Genomic DNA, 19,774 nt, shown 5'->3' with positions numbered 1-19,774 from the left:
TACTTGAGAGGCTGAGGTGGGAGGATCACCCAAGCCCAGGAGTTCAAGGCTGCAGACAGCCTTGATCACGTCACTGCACTCCAGACTGGGTGACAGAATGAGACCCTTTCTCAAAAAAAAAAAAAAAAAAAAAAGCCACTCTAGAGGAGGAGTCCTTTGGAATACGCCAAAAGTCAGTGCTTGCTCCATTCTAGGAGTAGGCGAACTGCATGCCACGATACTAAGGGTGCAGAGCAGGAGGATGGGGCTTTTCATGTCCGGAGGTTGCAGAAGAGCTCCCCAGAGGCAAGGAATGCAGGAGAGAGAATATGGACTCTGGAGTCAGACAAACCCAGAGCTGGACTCTGGTCCTGAGACTCACCTGGGGGACATTGGGCAAGTCGCTGAAGCTACCTCAGTCTGTCCTCATCAGAAAAATGTGATTAAATTTAGTAATAGAAATCATTGAATCTCTCTCTACCAGTTTTGCATGTAATTGTTATTCACTCTCTTGCCAGTTCAAATAGATAACACAATATTTAAGTAAATGTTGGAGCCTCAGCTTGTAAGAAGGATACAGTTTAAGTGCTTATAAAGAAAATACATTCTCCATTCAAAGAAAACATTTAAACTGTGCCCCCATCATCAGAAAAATGCTTGAGATTTGTCATTGAATTTACAGGTTTTCATCCTGCTCCAAACTCTTTTTGAAAATTGCAAAGATCAGGCCAGGTACAGTGGCTCAAGCCTGTAATCCCAGCACTTTGGGAGGCCGAGGCCTGAGGATTACTTGAGGTCAGGAGTTTGAGACCAGCCTGACCAACATGGTGAAACTCCGTTGCTATTAAAAATACAAACATTAGCCGGGTGTGGTGGCACTCGCCTGTAATCCTGGCTACTCAGGAGGCTGAGGCAGGAGAATCGCTTGAACCCAGGAGGTGGAAGCTGCAGTGAGCTGAGACCGTGCCATTGCACTCCAGCCTGGTGACAAAGTGAGACTCCATCTCAAAAGAAAAGAAAATTGCAGAGATGGAAGTTAAAAGCAAACACATGTATAGGGAGAAAATAAATATGTTTTCAAAAAATAAATTTAAAAAACCAAAAATTTAAAGACATTCTGTCGTTTCCTGATGTTACCTGATACTGCTTCATGTTCACATTCCAGCAATTATTTTTTGTTCAGCTATATTGTTTAAACAGTCTAAACTTTAGAGTGCTGTCCAAGGTTTAGTGAGGTGGAAAGGATAAAGGGAAGTGGAGGGATACATGCAACCCTGGACAGAAAGAGGCTGATTAATATTGGAAGAGCTTTGGTGTCTCCTGCCCCTTATTTCCCTCTTCACATTACCCCTCATTCCTCGTAGCCATTTTTAAAGGGAAATAAGAAGCAGCAGTGGATCTTAACTTTTTCAGGTCCATGAGTCAGATTGAAACTATGGATCTTGCCAGGCATGGTGCCTCACACCTGTAATCACAGCACTTTGGGAGGCTGAGGTGGGCGGATCTCCTGAGGTCAGGAGTTCAAGACCAGCCTGGCCAACATAGTGAAACCCTGGCTCTACTAGAAATACAAAAAAATTAGCCAAGTATGGTGGTGTGCACCTGTAGTCCCAGCTACTCAGAGGGCTAAGGCAGGAGAATCACTTGAACCCAGGAGGTGAAGGTTGCAGTGAGCTGAGATCACGCCACTATACTCCAGACTAGGTGACAGAATGAGACTCTGTCTCAAAAAAAAAAAAAAAGAAAGAAGCTATGGATCCTATACCTCCCCATATACATATGCAGATTAAACAGAATTTTGCATATGACTTCTGGGAAGTCTCAAAAAAAAAAAAAAAAGAAAGACGCTATGGATCCTATACCTCCCCATATACATATGCAGATTAAACAGAATTTTGCATATGACTTCTGGGAACTCACAGATTCATAAAAAAACCAACCATAGTTGGTTTCATAGTTTCCCCCAGTATCTGTTCCCAGTCACTCAATACCATCCCTTTTAAAAAATCATACATTCTTGGGGCCAGGCACAGTGGCTCACACCTGTAATCACAGCACTCTGGGAGGCTGAGGCAGGCGGATCACGAGGTCAGGAGATTGAGACCATCCTGGCTAACACGGTGAAACCCCATCTCTACTAAAAAATACAAAAAAATGAGCTGGGCGTGGTGGCGGGTGCCTGTAGTCCCAGCTACTTGGGAGGCTGAGGCAGGAGAATGGCGTGAACCTAGGAAGCAGAGCTAGCAGTGAGCTGAGATCGTGCCACTGCACTCCAGCCTGGGCAACAGAGTGAGACTCCGTCAAAAAAAAAAAAAAAAAATCATACGTTCTTGGCTGGGTGTGGTGGTGTGTGCCTGTAGTCCCAGTTACTTGGGAGGCTGAGATGAGAGGATCGCTGAGCCCAGGAGGCCAAGGCTGCAGTGAGTTGTGATTGTATCACTGTACCCCAGTCTGGGCAACAGAGTGAGATGAGACCCGGCATCAAAAAATAATAATAATAATAAATAAACAATACATTCTAAAGAGCTAATGTATTAGGAAACTGATAGACTTCAGGGAATAATTGTTGGGTTTCTTTTTCTGTTTTATTTATAGAAGCTCATTTCAATTTAGAGGTTTTCTGAAATAAAAAAAAGAGGTTGATACTGTTTAATACAAAACTTTTTTTTTCTTTTTTCTTTCTCTTTTTATTTTTATTTTTTTTGAGACGGAGTCTCATCTGTCATCCCAGGCTGCAGTGCAGTGGTGCGATCTCGGCTCACTGCAACCTCCACCTCCCAGGTTCAAGTGATTCTCCTGCCTCAGCCTCCTGAGTAGCTGGGACTACAGGCACCTGCCACCACGCCTGGCTAATTTTTGTTTTAGTACCGACAGGGTTTCACCATGTTGGCCAGGCTGGTCTCAAACTCCTGACCTCGTGATCCGCCCACCTTGGCCTCCCAAAGTGCTGGGATCACAGGGGTGAGGCACCTCGCCTAGCCGAAACTTTTATTATAAAAATTATTTCAAGCTTCCCCTCCACCCCCATTTGCTAAATTAAATCCAGTGCTTCATTCTGCTCTGAAAATAAAGATGATTTGATATGGTTCTACAAAATTGGCTATGCTCTTGTTTGAAGTTTGAGGGTTTTTTGGCATAGAAAGTGCACAAATGAACATTTTTGTTGACCTTTCTCCAACTGTCAGTTCTCTTTAAACTCAAAATGAGAACATTCTTTAGTTGTCCATAAAGAAATATAAAGGAAATAGCCCTTTAAACATGTATTATTTATAACTCCACTGCAGCAAAAAACATCATCAATAATTTAATGATCCCATCTGCTTTTTTAAAATATCCACTGTCATTAACTCTCACATGTTCTACATCCCTAGTCGGTAGTATTTCACATCCACCACTCTTGACATGTCCAAATCACGCAGGGAAAATGAAACAGCAGTAGGGTAAGTATTCAAATTAAATGCTAATTTTAAACCACAAAGAAACATTTAATAAATCACTAATTATAAGGAAGGCTCAAATTAACTCTACAATGCCCAGCTTTTGTCCATCAAAATTTTAAGAAAAAAAGAGAGGCTTAGAAACTGGGATGGTGTCAAGCAGTGAAAGTTAAAACTGTTGAAAATGTTGACACATTGAATAATAATTAGAGCTTCCTCTGAGCACGTCCTATGTGTCAGTCACCATGCCAGGGTCTCTAAATTATCTATTTTAATCTTCACAGCAGCTCTATAAAGCAAGACCCAATTTTGCAGGTTAGGAGTTGGACACTCAGGGAGGCAAGGTGACTCGCTTAAATGTCCATCGCAGCTGATGAGTGGCTGAATTGGAATTCCAATCCAGGTCCGTTTATATCAAAGCTATGCTTTAACCTTAAGGTGATCCCAAAGTGCTGTTTAATCCATAAATACTTTATAAGTTCAATATATTTCTAGAAAGCTGTTACTGACATGGGCCATGGTTAGCTCCACCTGCGTCATTATTCACCACTGATCCCCTTGTTCCACTCCACAAGGTGAGGAAGCCAAGACTAATTAATACAGGGAGTTGAAACAACGGACATAATGCCAGACAGAAGTGGGAGCTGGGGAGAGTGCCCTCTTAGGCCACAAACTAATATCAGGCAAGTTTCCAACCCTGGGAGAGTGGCCAATGACAGCCACACCCATCCAGGTTGTGCTCTTGCTAGCTGTGCTATGAACATCTCCAAGCTAAGAGCTGGTGGAGAGCACATGGGCCACACACCTCCAGCCAGAATGATTCCTGTACAGACCTTTGAGAGCCCTCTATCAGTAATAACCTTCTATTATTTCCCTCCAACCTTTAATGATCATCTCTGGGCCTTTCAAGGTAGAAGGAAATGTGCCTAAATTTTAAGTCCCTTAAAACAATTCAGTTATCACTGTCCTAGAACACAGCAGTTATTATAATAAAATTTATTCTACTGTAGTAGACTCAGCTCTGTGATTGTAAATGAAAATAACAATACCAATGTGTTTGTTTCCTAGGACCACTATAACGAATTACCACCAACTTGGTGACTTCATAGAGCAAAGAGTCATTCTTTCACAGTTCTGAGGCTAAAAGTCTTTTTTTTTCCTTTGAGATGGAGTCTTGCTCTGTTGCCCAGGCTGGAGTGCAGTAGCGCAATCTTGGCTCACTGCAGCCTCTGCCTCCCAGGTTCAAGTGATTCTCCTGCCTCAGCCTCCCGAATAACTGGGATTATAGGCATGCACCACCACGTCCAGTTAATTTTTGTATTTGTAGTAGAGATAGGGTTTCACCATGTTGGCCAGGCTGGTCTTGAACTCCTGACCTCCCACAGCACTGGGATTACAGGCATGGGCCACCACGCCTGGCTGAGGCTAAAAGTCTTAAATCAAGGTGCTAGGGCAAGGCCACACTCCCTGTGGAGGCTCTAGGGGAGGATCCTTCCCTGCTTCTTCCAGCTCCTGGCTGGAATCGCCCCAGCCTCTGACTTTGTGGTTGCACGGCTTTCTCTGTGCCTGTGCCTTCTCCTCTTCGGTCTCTTACAAGCAAGCTGGTTATTCTGGGACCTCCCAGGTAATCTTGGTTAATCTCATCTCTAGATTCTTAATTAAATTACATTCGCAAAGACCCTTTTTCTAAAGAAGGTCACATTCACAGGTACCAGGGCTTAGGACGTGAGCGTATTTTTTTGGAGGGCCACCCTTCAGCTCACTACACCACGTCCCACGATTGTGGTGAGGATTTAATTAGAATACGTAACTAACAGCAGCTACTGAAATACATGGGGGTAATGCACATTAATTTTCTTCTTCCAGAGAACAACATTTTGATGGGTATAATGACAGGCTTTTGGAGCCAGTAGGAAGACCCAGAAACTATGACTGCTTTTACAGAAAAATTATACTGGTCGGGCACGGTGGCTCACGCCTGTAATCCCAGCACTTTGGGAGGCCGAGGCGGGCGAATCACGAGGTCAGGAGATGGAGACCATCCTGGCTAACACGGTGAAACCCCATCTCTACTAAAAATACAAAAAATGAGCTGGGCGTGGCGGTAGGCGCCTGTAGTCCCAGCTACTCGGGAGGCTGAGGCAGGAGAATGGCGTGAACCCGGGAGGCGGAGCTTACAGTGAGCCGAGATTGCGCCACTGCACTACCTGCCTGGGTGACAGAGTAAGACTCTGCCTCAAAAAACAAAAACAAAAACAAAACAACCAAAAAAAAGTAAAAATTATACCAATTTCTTGTTCATTTCAAGAAAAAAAAAACCTGAAAATCTGTAGATATGACGGTTCTTAATTAGCAGTTCTCAAATTTTAATGCGCATCAGAATCAAGGGTGCGGGCAATCTTATTTATTTTTTGAGATGGAGTTTCACTCTTGTTGCCCAGGCTGGAGTGCAATGGCAGGATCTTGGCTTACTGCAACCTCCGCCTCCTGGGTTCAAGCGATTTTCCTGCCTCAGCGTCCCAAGTAGCTGGGATTACAGGCATGCACCACCATGCCTGGCTAATTTTGTATTTTTAGTGGAGATGGGGTTTCTCCACGTTGGTCAGGCTGGTCTCGAACTCTCGACCTCAGGTGATCTGCCTGCCTTGGCCTCCCAAAGTGCTGGGATTACAGGCGTGAGCCACTGCGACCAGCCTTTTTTATTTTTTAACTTTCTGTAGAAACAGTCTCTGTCACCTGGGCTGGAATGCAGTGGCATGATTACAGCTCACTGCAGCCTCAAACTCCTGTACTCAAGCAATCCTCTCACCTCAGCCTCCCAAGTAGCTGAAGCTATAGGTGTGAGCCACCATGCCTGGATAATTTTTTTACTTTTTGTAGAAACAGTCTCAATATGTTGCCCAGGCTCGGTCTCGAACTCCTGACCTAAAGTGATCCTCCTGTCCCAGCTTCCTATAGCACTGGCATTACAGGGGTAAGTCACCACACCCAGCTGGCCAATCTTAAAAGATCAGTTTACAGGCCCCATCCTTAGAAATTCTGATTCAGTGGATCTGGCGTGGGGACCCAGATTTAACTGCATTCTTTTTTTTTTTTTTTTTTTTTTTTGAGACAGAGTCTCGCTCTGTGCCCCAGGCTGGAGTGCAGTGGCGCAGTCTCGGCTCACTGCAAGCTCCGCCTCCCGGGTTCACACCATTCTCCTGCCTCAGCCTCCCGAGTAGCTGCATTCTTTTAAAGCTTCAGAGTTGATCCTGATGCAGGTGGCCAGCACTACACATCTGAGGAGCACTCCTCCAGAGAGTTGCAGGAAGATGTCCATGCAGTTCACTTACGGTGTGGTTCTGTGATATTATAGAGTTAGACGTTTCTGGGACATCTGTGTCCCCATAAATTTGTATGTCACAAAGCAAAAATGTTAGAGATATTCCAAAGTTGCTATACAAGGTACAGTGTTTCACGTGAGAAAGCTAACTCAACATTAGAATAAACTCTACTATGTCCTGGGCACAGTGATAGATGCTGAAATAGTTACACAAAATGACATTTATTTTTTTCAGACACCCATGGATTTATAAAAATTGACCTCTTGTTAAGGCACGAAAAAGTCTCAACAAGCAACAAAAAATCTGTATCATATAGAATATTCTCTGTCCACAAAAAAGCAAAATTAAAAGTCAATTCCAAGATAATAACTCAAACTTCCCTTTGTTGCAGTTATTAAAATGTTGTATCAGTTTTCTATTTTTAAGACGCAGTTAAACTAATTATGGACAAAATAGGGTTTCGGTCTCTCCAGTCTGTGAATACAACTGGGATATTAATCACAAGGTTCTAACTGCACCAGTTCTAACCCCCTACAGTCATGCTGAATGCAGCCCTCTCCCAAAACTGCCCTGTTATTTAGGATTCTGTGAGAGTTTGACTCTGCCCCAGGCTTCCCTGCTACCTTGCTGGGCACAGCAGCCTTCCCAAATGCCAAAGCCACCCTGGAGTCTGAGTCAGTGGGAGAAGGATGAGAAATGGGGCTGGGAGGGGGATCCAGGCAGGGGTGCCAGAAAGAACCTATGCCCAGCCAGAAGACAACGGAGCAATATTTTTAAAGTACAAAAAAGAAAATAGAATTTTCTATTCCCAGCAAAAATTTGTTTTGCAAGCAGAAGTGGAATAAATATTTTTGCAGATATGTAAAAGCAGGAAAATGTCATCACCAGCAAACCTATACTATAAGAAATGTTTTAAAGCTACTCAAGGAGAAGAGAAAATACCAGATAAAAATGTGGATCTAAACAAAGAAATGAAGAGCTTAGTGAATGACAAATGTGTGTAAATATAAAAGATTTTTTTTTTTTTTTTTTTTTAAATCTCAGCTGCAGGCAAAGCATGGTGGCTCACACCTGTGATCTCAGCACTTTGGGAGGCTGAGGTGGGTGGATCATTTGAGCCTAAGAGTTTGAGATCAGCCTGAGCAACACGGCAAATCCCCATCTCCAAAAAAACAAAAAAATCTCAGCTGGGAGCAGTGGCTCATGTATGTAATCCCAGCACTTTAGGAGGCTGAGGCAGGAGGATAGCTTGAGCCCAGGAAGTCAAGGCTGCAGGGAGCCATGTTCGCAACACCACTCCAGCCTTGGTGACAGAGCAAGACCATGTCTGAAAATAAATAAATAAATACAATACAATACAATACAATACAATACAATAAAAATCTCTTAATGTTAAATGTACTGTGGGGTTAGAAAATATGTATGATAATAATAGCACAAAGGTCAGGAGAGGAAAAATGGAAGTCTATTGTTATAATGTTCTTACACTACATGTAAAATGGTGTAATATTACTTGAAGATAGACTGTGATCTGTTAAAGGTGTATACTATAAATCCTAAGGCAACCACTAGACCTACATAACAAAAAATGCATAGCTTTGTGTTCACAAGAAGTAGGAAAAAAGCAAAGAAAAACATAGCTAATAAGCTGAGAAAAGAGATAAAATGGAATAATAAAAGATATTTATTTAACACAAAACAAAGGGGAAAAGGAGAGCAAGCAAACAAAAAATAGGAAAAAGTAGTAAAATGGATATTTTAAGAACTCATTAAATGCAAACGGGGTCATGCGCCGGTGGCTCATGTCTGTAATCCCAGCACTTTGGGAGGCCAAGGTGGGTGAATCACCTGAGGTCAGGAGTTTGAGACCAGCCTGGCCAACATGGTGAAACACTGTCTCTACTAAAAATACAAAACATTAGTGGTGTGGTGGCGGATGCCTGTAATCCCAGCTACTCAGGAGGCTGAGGCAGGAGAATTGTTTAAACCTGGGAGGCAGAGGTTGCAGTGAGCAGAGGTCTCACCATTGCACTCCAGCCTGGGCAACAGGAGAGAAACTCCTTCTAAAAAAAAAAAAAAAAAAAAAATGTAAATGGATAAAACACATCAATTAAAAGAGAGTAAACATTTGTTAGAATTAACCAGTGAAGCGATTTGATCCTGGTCTGTTCTTTGTTGGAAGCTTTTTGATTACCAACTGCCCTGATTCATTTTGTGATGCTATAATAGAATATCACAGGCTGGGTAATTGATAAGGAAAATAAATGTATTTCTTACAGTTCTTGAGGCTGGTAAGTCCAAGGATGAGGGGCTGACATCTAGCAAGAGCCTTCATGTTGTGTCATACGGTGGCAGAAGGCAAAAAGAGCAAGAGGGCAGGGGAGAGAGAGCAAGAGTGGGCCAAATTTGATTCTATTACAGTCGTCTCTGGCAATAACTAACCCAATCTTGTAATAATGACATTAACCTATTCATGAGGCATCAGTAACCTGATCACCACCTATTAGGCTCTACCTCTTAACACTGTTGCATTGGGGATTAACTTTTGAACACATGAACTTTAGGGGACATATTCAAAACATAGCACTTAACCTTTTTAGTTCTTATAGGTCTATTTGTGTCTGTCTAGTAAGTTGTCATTTCAACTAAGTCATCTACTTTTTGGCATACAGGCATTCAAAATATTCCATTTTAGTTATGTAAGATCAGTAGAGACTGTTTTCCTCTTTCATTCTTGATTTTAGTAATTGCATTCTTCTCTTTTCTTCTTGGTCAGTCTAGCTAAAAGTTGGCCAATTTTGTTGATTGTTTTCAAAGCCCAAACTTTTGGTTTCATTGATTATTTTCCTTTTTTTTTTTTTCCTATTCTGTATTTTATTAATTTCTGCCTTAATCTGTGTTGTTTCCTTCTGCTTGCCTTGGGCTTTTACAGTTTCTAAAGTAGAAGAGAAGACTAGGCTATTAGTTTGAGGTCTTTTCTTTTTTCTTTTTTCTTTTTGAGAAGGAGTCTCGCTCTCGTCGCCCAGGCTAGAGTACAGTGGTGCCATCGGCTCACTGCAACTTCTGCCTCCCAGGTTCAAGCAATTCTCCTGCCTCAGCCTCCTGAGTAGCTGGGATTACAGGCACCTGCCACCATGCCTGGCTAATTTTTGTACTTTTAGTAGAGACAGAGTTTCACCACGTTGGCCAGGCTGGTCTCAAACTCCTGATCTCAGGCAATCCACCTACCTTGGCCTCCTAAAGTACTGGGATTACAGGCATGAGCCACTGTGCCCAATCATCTTTTCTTCTTTTTATAATATAGGTACTTACAGCTATAAATTTCTCTCTATGCACTGCTTTAACTGCATCCTGTAAGTTTTTATAAGTTGTAGTTTTATTTTCTCTTATCTCAAAGCATTTTCTAATTTCTCTTTTGATTTCTTCTTTGACCCATTGATTATTCAGGAGTGTGTTGATTAATTTCCACATATTCATGAATTTCCCAGAGTATCTTCTGTTATTCATTTCTAATTTAATTCCATTGTGATGAGAGAATAATATGCTTATTCCCAGCCTGGAAATATAGCAAAATCCCACCGTCACAAAAATAAAAAACTTAGCCAGGAATGGAAGTGCTTACTTGTAGCCCCAGTTACTCAGGTGGCTGAGGTAGGAGGATCACTTGAGCCCGGGAGTTCAAGTTTTTAGTAAGCCATGATCATGCCACTGCACTCCAGCCTGGGCAACAGATTGAGACCTCAACTCTATAAACAAACAAATTAATTAATAACTTTATTGAGACTTTTTCATGGCCTAGTATATGGTCTCTTCTGGAGAATGTTCTGTGCACACTTGAGAAAAATTTATATTCTGATGCTTTTGAGTGGGAAGTACTATAGACGTCTGTTAAGTCTCATTGGTTTATATTGCTCGTGTCTTTTATTTCCTTACTGTTCTTCTGCCTTGTTGTTCTAACCATTATTGAAAGTAAGGCATTGAGGCCGGGCACAGGGGCTCATGCCTGTAATCCCAGCACTTTGGGAAGCCAAGGCGGGTGGATCATGAGGTCAGGAGATCAAGACCATCCTGGCCAACATGGTGAAATCCCGTCTCTAGTAAAAATACAAAAATTAGCTGGGCATAGTGGCGTGTGCCTGTAGTCCCAGCTAGTCAGGAGGCTGAGGCAGCAGAATTGCTTGAACCTGGGAGGTAGAGGCTGCAGTGAGCTGACATTGCACCACTGCACTCCAACCTGGGCAACAGAGCGAGACTCCATCTCAAAAAAAGTAAAACATTGAAATCTCCAACTATTGTTAATTGTCCGTTTCTCCCTTCACTTCTAATTGGTTTTGCTTCATGTATTTTGGTGCTCTGTTATAAGGTGTATATGTGGTCATAACTGTTATTTTTCCTGATGAATTAGCAAGTTTATGTTTATAAAATATCCCACTTTAGCTGAATTAACATTTTTGTTTTAAAGTATAGTTTGTCTGATATTAGTATAGTCACTCAAGCTCTGTTTTGATCCTTTATTGCATAATGTTTCTTTTCTATTCTTTTACTTTCAATCTATTTATATCTTTGAATCTGAAGTATGGCTCCTGTAGACAGTATATAGTTAGATTATGTTTTTAAATCCAGTCTCACAATATCTGCCTTTTATTGAATTATTTAATCCATTCACATTTACTGGTATTATTGATATGGTTGGATTTACATCTGCCATTTTGTTTTTTGTTGTCTGTGTCTCATATCCCTTTTGCTCCTTTGTTTCTCCTTTATAGTCTTTATTTTTCCAGATAATTTTTCCAGAACACTTTTTTTTTTTTTTTTTTTTTTTTTTTTTTTGAGATGGAATCTCGCACTGTCACCCAGGCTGGAGTGCAGTGGTGCAATCTTGACTCATTGCAACCTCCACCTCCTAGGTTCAAGTGATTTTCCTGCCTCAGCCTCCCTAGTAGCTGGGATTATAGGCATGCGCCACCATGCCCAGTTAATTTTTTGTGTTTTTAGTAGAGACGGAGTTTCACCATGTTGACCAGGCTGGTCTCAAACTCCTGACTTCGTGATCCACCCACCTCAGCTTCCCAAAGTGCTGGGATTACAGGCATGAGCCACCGTGCCTGGCCTCTAGTGTATTTTTAATGAATTTTAAGCTACATTTTTCACTTATTTTCATTATAGTTGATCTAGGGCTTACAATATACATCTTATAATCTATCTACTTCAGAGCCTTAACTAGCTTATTTCAAGTGAGATACAGAAACTTCACTTCTAAGCTCTGTTCCTTTCTCCTCCTCAGTTATAAAAACACCTTTATTGAGATATCTTTTATATTTTATAAATGCACGTGTCCAGTATAAATTAAATAATTTGATGATTTGGGACATATACATACACCCATGATACCGTCATCACAATCAAGGTAATAACCATATTCATCCTCTCCAAAAGCTTTCTTGTGTCCTTTTGTGGGGTTTTTCTTTCTTGTTAGTGTGTGTGTGTGTGTGTGTGTGTGTGTGTGTGTGTGTGTGTGTGGAACATTTAACAAGATCAATCCTCTTAGCAAAAAAAAAAAATTTTTTTTTTTTTTTGAGACAAAGTCTCGCTCCGTGGCCCAGGCTGGAGTGCAGTGGTGTGAACTTGGCTCACTGCAACCTCTGTCTCCCAGGTTCAAGAGATTCTCCTGCCTCAGCCTCCTGAGTAGCTGGGATTACAGGCACATGCCACCACGCCCAGCTAATTTTTGTATTTTTAGTAGAGACTGGGTTTTGCCATGTTGTCCAGGCTGGTCTTGAACTCCTGACCTCAAGTGATTCACCTACCTTGGCCTCTCAAAGTGCTGCGATTACAGGCGTGAGCCACTACGCCTGGCCTCTTAGCAAAATTTTAAGAGCACAACATCATATTTTTAACTATGGGCACAATGTCATATAGCAAATATCTAGAATGTGTTCCTTCCCTTTTTACGTGCTATTATTGGTATGCATATGATGTCTATATATGTTACAAACCCAACAATGCATTATTATAATTATTATGTTATATAATGTTTTGTCTTTTATGGAAAACAAAAGGAGAAAGTGTACATTTACAGTTTGTTATACTAACCTTCTGATTTATCATTTCTGTTCCTCTCCATTTGTTCCTGTGATTCTAGTGCCCATCTGGAATCCTAGACTTACTTTAGCACAGCTTTGTCCTCACCAGCCTTTGTGCTATTATTGTCAAATATATTATATTTCTATCTGTTACAGGACCAACAGTGCAATTATGTACATACATTTTTGCAACTGCTTTAAAAATCAGTTAAGAGAAGAAAAGGCTGTCTATTCCCCTTATCTCACAGTTAAGCTCTGGCTGGTCACTCACTCAGCCAGAATGACACCCAGATGTTAGCATGCACTAGTTGCAGGCTGATTCATCTATTGTTTTTGACAGTATAGTGGGGCAAAAGTTGCTCTATGGTATGATTTAATTAAATTAAAGTCAGGGTGGTGCCAGGCTTTGTAGCTTGCTTTGACCCTAGGAGGGGCCTTCTTAGCTCGTTCTTTCCCTGGTTCTTCCTGGTAAACTTCTAGCTGATCTGTTTCATTTCCTCTTAGTTGCTTATCATGTAAATCTCTAGTGGTTTGGACAATGCTCTTAGATACTTGTAATAAGCTCTGTTGCAAATAAAGGCGATTTTTTTAGGAAGGGCTGCATAGCTATCTGCTAGAAACTGCCCCTCTTGAGACAAAGCAGGGACTCTTCTTAGGGGCCTACCGAGACCTCCCCATCCAAGACATGAAAATAAAGAAAAAATCTTGAGCCCCTTCAAAGAAATTTCCAGGCACGTAGCTAGCATTAAAAGTAAATAAACAACTCAATAAGCTAAGAGATAGTAATAACTTAAATAATACTTTCCCAAGTTACAGTCACAAGGTGTTCTGGTTCCTTGTAAAAACTAAAGATAGCAGTGGCTTACACCTGTAATCCCAGCACTCTGGGAGGCCAAGGCAGCAGATCATGAGGTCAGGAGTTTGAGACCAGCCTGCTGGCCAACATAGTGAATCCCAGTCTCTACTAAAAATACGAAAAAGAAAAAAAAATTAGCCAGGAGTGGTGGTGGGCGCCTGTAATCCTAGCTACTCAGGAGACTGAGGCAGAAGAATTGCTTGAACCTGGGAGGCGGAAGTTTCAGTGAACTGAGATCGCACCACTGCACACCAGCCCGGGAGACAATGTGAGACTCCATCTTCAAACAAACAAACAAACAGAAAACTAAAAGATAACATGTTAAGATATGCTCTTGTTTTCTGAATACTGTATCTCCTTCAGATGAAAAATGCTACCCCACTGTCATGTGGATTTGAGATAAGGGGTGAATGAGAACTAAACCCAGACTCCGTTCTTTGTTGTAAGTTTTTTCCTGAGGGAACTGGAGAGCGTCATACCTTCAGGCCACACCTTAACATTCCTTTCTCCTGACCCCAAGTTTTAGACAACTCAGGAAAAAAATTTTTTTGTGTGTTTTTTTGAGACAGAGTCTCACTCTGTTGCCCAGGCTGGAGTGCAACAGTGGGATCTCGGCTCACTGCAACCTCTGCCTTCCATGTTCAAGTGATTCTCCTGCCTCAGCCTCCTCAGGCACGCACCACCACACCCAGCTAATTTTTGTATTTTTAGTAGAGACAGGGTTTCACCATGTTGGTCAGGTTGGTCTCAAACTCTTGACCTCATGATCTGCCCACCTCGGCCTCCCAAAGTGCTGGGATTACAGGTGTGAGCCACCATGCTGGGCCTAAAGTATCTTCAGCAACACCCCACTTCTGGTACCAATTTACTGTATTTGTCTGTTTCCATGTTGCTGATAAAGACATACCCGAGACTGGGAAGAAAAAGAGATTTAATTGTACTTACAGTTCCACGTGGCTGGAGAGGCCTCAGAATCATGGTGGGAGGTGAAAAGCACTTCTTACATGGCAGTGGCAATGAACAAGAAGCAAAAGCAGACACCCCTGATAAACCCATCAGATCTCGTGAGTCTTACTTGCTATTATGAGAATAGCACAGAAAAGACTGATCCCCATGGTTCAATTACCTCTCCCTTGCACAACATGTCAGAATTCTGGGAGATACAATTCAAGTCAAGACTGAGATGAGGACACAGCCAAACCATATCACTAAGCTAACAAATTTGGTCTTGGGGTAACAGGGAACCACTGAAAGGTTTGAACAAAGAAAAAACATGATGGAAACTGAACTTTAAGAACTAACCTCCACCTTGCACTGTGTTTATTTTGAAGTATCAAGCTTTTGGTTTTTAATTATTTATTTATTTTGAGACGGAGTCTCACTCTGTCATCAGGCTGCAGTGCGGTGGTGCAATCTTGGCTCACCGTGACCTCCACCTCCCAGGTTCAAGCGATTCTCCTGCCTTAGCTCCTGAATAGCTAGGACTACAGGCGCCCGCCACCATGCCCAGCTAATTTTTGTATTTTTAGTAGAGATAGGGTTGCACCATGTTGGCCAGGATGGTCTCGATCTCTTGACCTCATGATCCACCCGCCTCAGCCTTCCAAAGTTCAGGGATTACAGGCGTGAGCCACCGCTCCCAGCCAATAATTTATTTTATAAGTATTTTCTCTAGAAGGAAATGAAAAAATTCCTGAAAAGATATAACCTCCCAAGATTAAAGGCTAAGCACAGTAGCTCTCACTTGTAATCCCAGTACTTTGGGAGGTTGAGGCAGGAGGACTACTTGAGGCCAGGACTTCAAAACCAGCCTGAGGCAACACAGTGAGACCCTGTTTCTACCAAAAAATTGAAAAAGAAAGACTAGTCAGGAGTAGTGGCACATTACTGCAGTCCCAGCTGCTCAGGGTTCTATGGATTACTTGAGCCCAGGAGGTTGAGGCTGCAGTAGCTATGACTGCACCACTGCATTTCAGCCTGGCTGACGGAGTGAGATCCTGTCTCAAAAACTAATTTGAAAAGAAAAGATTGAACCAGGAAGAAAGAGAAATCCTCAACTGACCAATAACAAGTAGTGAAATTGAATCAGCAATTTAAAATCTCCCAACAACAAAAAGCCCAGATGGATTCACAGCTGAATTCTACCATACATACAAAGAACTGGTACCAATCCTATTGAAACTGTTCCCAAAAATCAAGCGGAAGGGAATCCTCCCTAACTCATTTTATGAAGCCAGCATCATCCTGATACCAAAGCCAGACAAGGACACAATAGAAAAAGAAAGCTACAGGCCAGTATCCCTCATGAACACAGAAGCAAAAATTCTAAACAAAATACTAGCAAAGTGAATCCAACAGTACATAAAAAAGATAATATACCATAATTAAGAGGATTTTATTCCAGGGAGGCAAAAATATTTCACCACAAGCAAATCAATAAATATGATTCACCATATAAGCAGAATTAAAAACAAAAACCATACGATCATCTCAATAAAGAAAAAAATGATAAAATTCAGCATCCGTTCATGATAAAATCTTAAATTAGGCATAAAAGTAACATACCTCAAAATAATAAAAGCCATATACAACAAACCCACAGTCCATATTATACTGAATGGGGAAAAGTTGAAAGCATTCCCCCTAAGAACTGGAACAAGACAAGAATGCCCACTTTCACCATTCCTATTTAACACAGTACTGGAAGTCCTAGCCAGAGTAATTAGGCAAGAGAAAAAAATATGCATCCAAATTGGAAAAGAGGAAGTCAAATTATCTCTGTCGATGATAGAATCTTATACCCAGAACATTCTAAAGGTTCCTCCAAAAGACTCCCAAATTTGATGAATAAATTGTTTCAAGATATAAAATTAATGTATGAAAGTTAATTACAGTTCTATACATCAATAATAATCAAGCTGAGAACAAACTCAAGAAGTCAGTCTCAGTCAGTCTCATTTACAACAGCTATCAAAAATAAAACACCTAGGAATACATTTATCCAAGAAGGTGAAAGATCTCTACAAGGAAAACTACAAAACACTAAAGAAAGAAATTACAGATGACACAAATGAATGGAAAAACATCCCACCATCACGGATTAGAAAAATCAGTATCATTAAAACGACCATACTGCCCAAAGCAATCTACATATTCAATGCAATTCCTATTAGAATACCAATATCATTTCTCATAGAATTAGAAAAAACAGGCCGGGCACAGTGGCTCATCCCTGTAATTCTAGCACTTTGCGAGGCTGAGGTGGGCGGATCACTGGAGGTCAGGAGTTTTGAGAGCAACCTGGCCAACGTGGTGAAACGCTGTCTTTACCAAAAATACAAAAATTAGCTGGGTATGATGGTAAGCGCCTGTAACCAGTTACTGGGGAGACTGAACGAGGAAGAACTGCTTGAACTTGGGAGGCAGAAGTTGCAGTGAGCTGAGATCATGCCACTGCACTCCTGCCTGGATAAGAGCCAGACTACGTCTCAAAAAAAAAAAAAAAAAAAAAGAGAGAGGCTGGGCGCGGTGGCTCACGCCTATACTACTAACACTTTGAGAGGCCAAGGTGGGCAGATCACTTAAGGTCGGAAGTTCCAGACTAGCCTGACCAACATGGAGAAACCCTGTCTACTAAAAGTACAAATTTAGCCAAGAGCCATGGCACATGTCTATAACCCTAGCTACTTGGGAGGCTGAGCAGGAAAACTGCATCAACCAGGGAGACAGAGATTGCAGTGAGCGCCTGGCCAACAAGAGCTGAAGGAAGGAGGGAAGAAGGGACAGAGAGAAAAGAGGGGAGAGAGGGAAAAAACGGAGGGGAGAGAGGGAGGGAATGGAGGAAGCAATGGAGAGGAGGGAGGGACGGAAGGAAAGGTGTTAGGAATTGGTGGGTTCTTGGTCTGGCGCACTTCAAGAATGAAGCCACAGACCTATTTGAGAACTATTACAGTTCTCAAAGAGAGTGTGTCCACAGTTTGTTTCTTCTGATGTTCAAGCATGTCTGGAGCTTCTTCCTTCTGGTAGGTTCCTGGTGTCACTGACAGGAGTGAAACTGCAGACCTTCGTAGTGTTACAGCTCTTAGAGGCTGCACGTCGGGAGTTGTTCTCTTCCTGGTGGGTTCCTGGTCTTGCTGGTTTCAGGAGTAAAGCTACAGAGCGTGGTAATTGTTAACAGCTCTCACATGTATTGTGGACCCAAAGAACCAGCATCAGCAACATTTATTGTAAAGAGCAAAAAAACAAAGCTTCCACAATGTAGAAAGGGACCCCAACAAATTGCCCCTGGGTGGGGGTGGGGAGGGGGTCCGGCAGCCTGCTTTTATTCCCTTATTTGACCCCACTCACTTCCTGCTGATTGGTCCATTTTAGAGAGAGCTGATTGGTCTATTTTACAGAGAACTGATTGGTCCATTTTACAGAGTGCTGATTGGTCCGTTTTGACAGAGTGCTGATTGGTGCATTTACGATCCCTTAGCTAGACATAAAGGTTCTCCAAGTTGCCACTATACTCACCAGCCCAGCTGGCTTCACCTAGTGGCTCCAGCACCCCCGCTGCAGGCTGAGCTGCACACCAGTCTGAAGCAGCACCTGCCCTCCTCTAGCCCTTGGGCGGTAGGTGGGACTGGGTGCCACGGAGCAGGAGGTGGTGCGGTAGGGGAGGCTTGGGCCGGTGGGAGCCCACCGCGGAGGTGGGGCTGGGACATGGTTGGCTGCAGGTCCCTAGCCCTGCCCACGGGGAGGCGGCTGAGGTCCAGTGAGAATTCAAGCGTGGTGCATGCAGGCTGGCAGTGCTGGGGGACCCTGCGCAGCCTCCGCAGCTGCTGGCCCTGGTGCTAAGCCCCTCACTGCCCTGGGCCAGGGGTCCGCCAGCTGCTCTGAGTGTGGGCCGCCGAGCCCGCGCCCACTGGAACTCGCACTGGCCTGTGAGCACTGTGTGCAGCCCTGGTTCCCACGGGGGCCTCTCCCTCCATGCCTCCCCGCAAGCAGAGGGAGCCAGCTCCAGCCTCCGCCAGCCCAGAGAGGGGCTCCCACAGTGCCAGTGGCAGGCTGAAGGGCTCCTCAAGCGCTGCCAGGGTGGATGCGGAGGCCGAGGAGGTGCAGAGAGTGAGGGCTGCTAGCACATTGTCACAGGAAGGGAGGGAGAGAGGGAGGGAGGGAGGAATTCCTAAAATTTGTGAGTCCAAAAAAGAGCCTGAATAGCCAAAGAAATCCTAAGCGAAAAGGACATATCTGGAGGCATCACATTACCTGACCTCAAATTATACCACAGGGTTGTAATAACCAAAACACCACAGTATAAAAATAGACACAAGGGTTGAGCGGTGGCTCACACCTGTAATCCCAGAACTTTGGGAGGCTGAGGCGGGTGGATCATGAGGTCAGGAGATTGAGACCATCCTGGCTAACATGGTGAAACCCCATCTCTACTAAATATAAAAAAAATTAGCTGGGCATGGTGGCAGGCGCCTGTAGTCCCAGCTATTCAGGAGGCTGAGGCAGGAGAATGGCGTGAACCCGGGGAATGGAGCTTGCAGTGAGCAGAGATTGCACCACTGCACTCCAGCCTGGGCGGCATAGTGAGACACCGTCTCAAAAAAAAAAAAAAAGAAAAGAAAGAGACACATAGATCAATAGAACAAAATATAGAACCCAGAAATAAAGCCACATATTAATACCTACAGCCAACTGATCTTCAAGAAAATTGACAAAAACATACACTGGAGAAAGGACACCCTATTCAATAAGTAGTGCTAGGAAAATTGGATTTCCACGTGCAGAAGAATGAAATTGGACCCATACCTCTCACTATTTACAAAAATTAGCTGAGGATGGATTAAAGACTTAAATGTAAGACCTCAAACTAGAAAAATCCTAGAAGAAAATGTAGGGAGCCTGGTGCGGTGGCTCACACCTGTAATCCCAGCACTTTGGGAGACGGAGGCAGATCGTGTGACCAGGCTGGTCAACATCGTGAAACCCCATCTCTAGTAAAAATACAAGAATTAGCCAGGGGTGGTGACCAGCGCATGTAATCCCAGCCACTCCGGAGGCTGAGGCAGAAGAATCACTTGAACTCGTCGTGAGGCAGAGGTT

The sequence above is a fragment of the Macaca thibetana genome, chromosome 8 (assembly GCF_024542745.1).
Source record: "Macaca thibetana thibetana isolate TM-01 chromosome 8, ASM2454274v1, whole genome shotgun sequence".
NCBI lineage: Eukaryota > Metazoa > Chordata > Mammalia > Primates > Cercopithecidae > Macaca > Macaca thibetana.
This window is presented reverse-complemented; position numbering follows the sequence as displayed.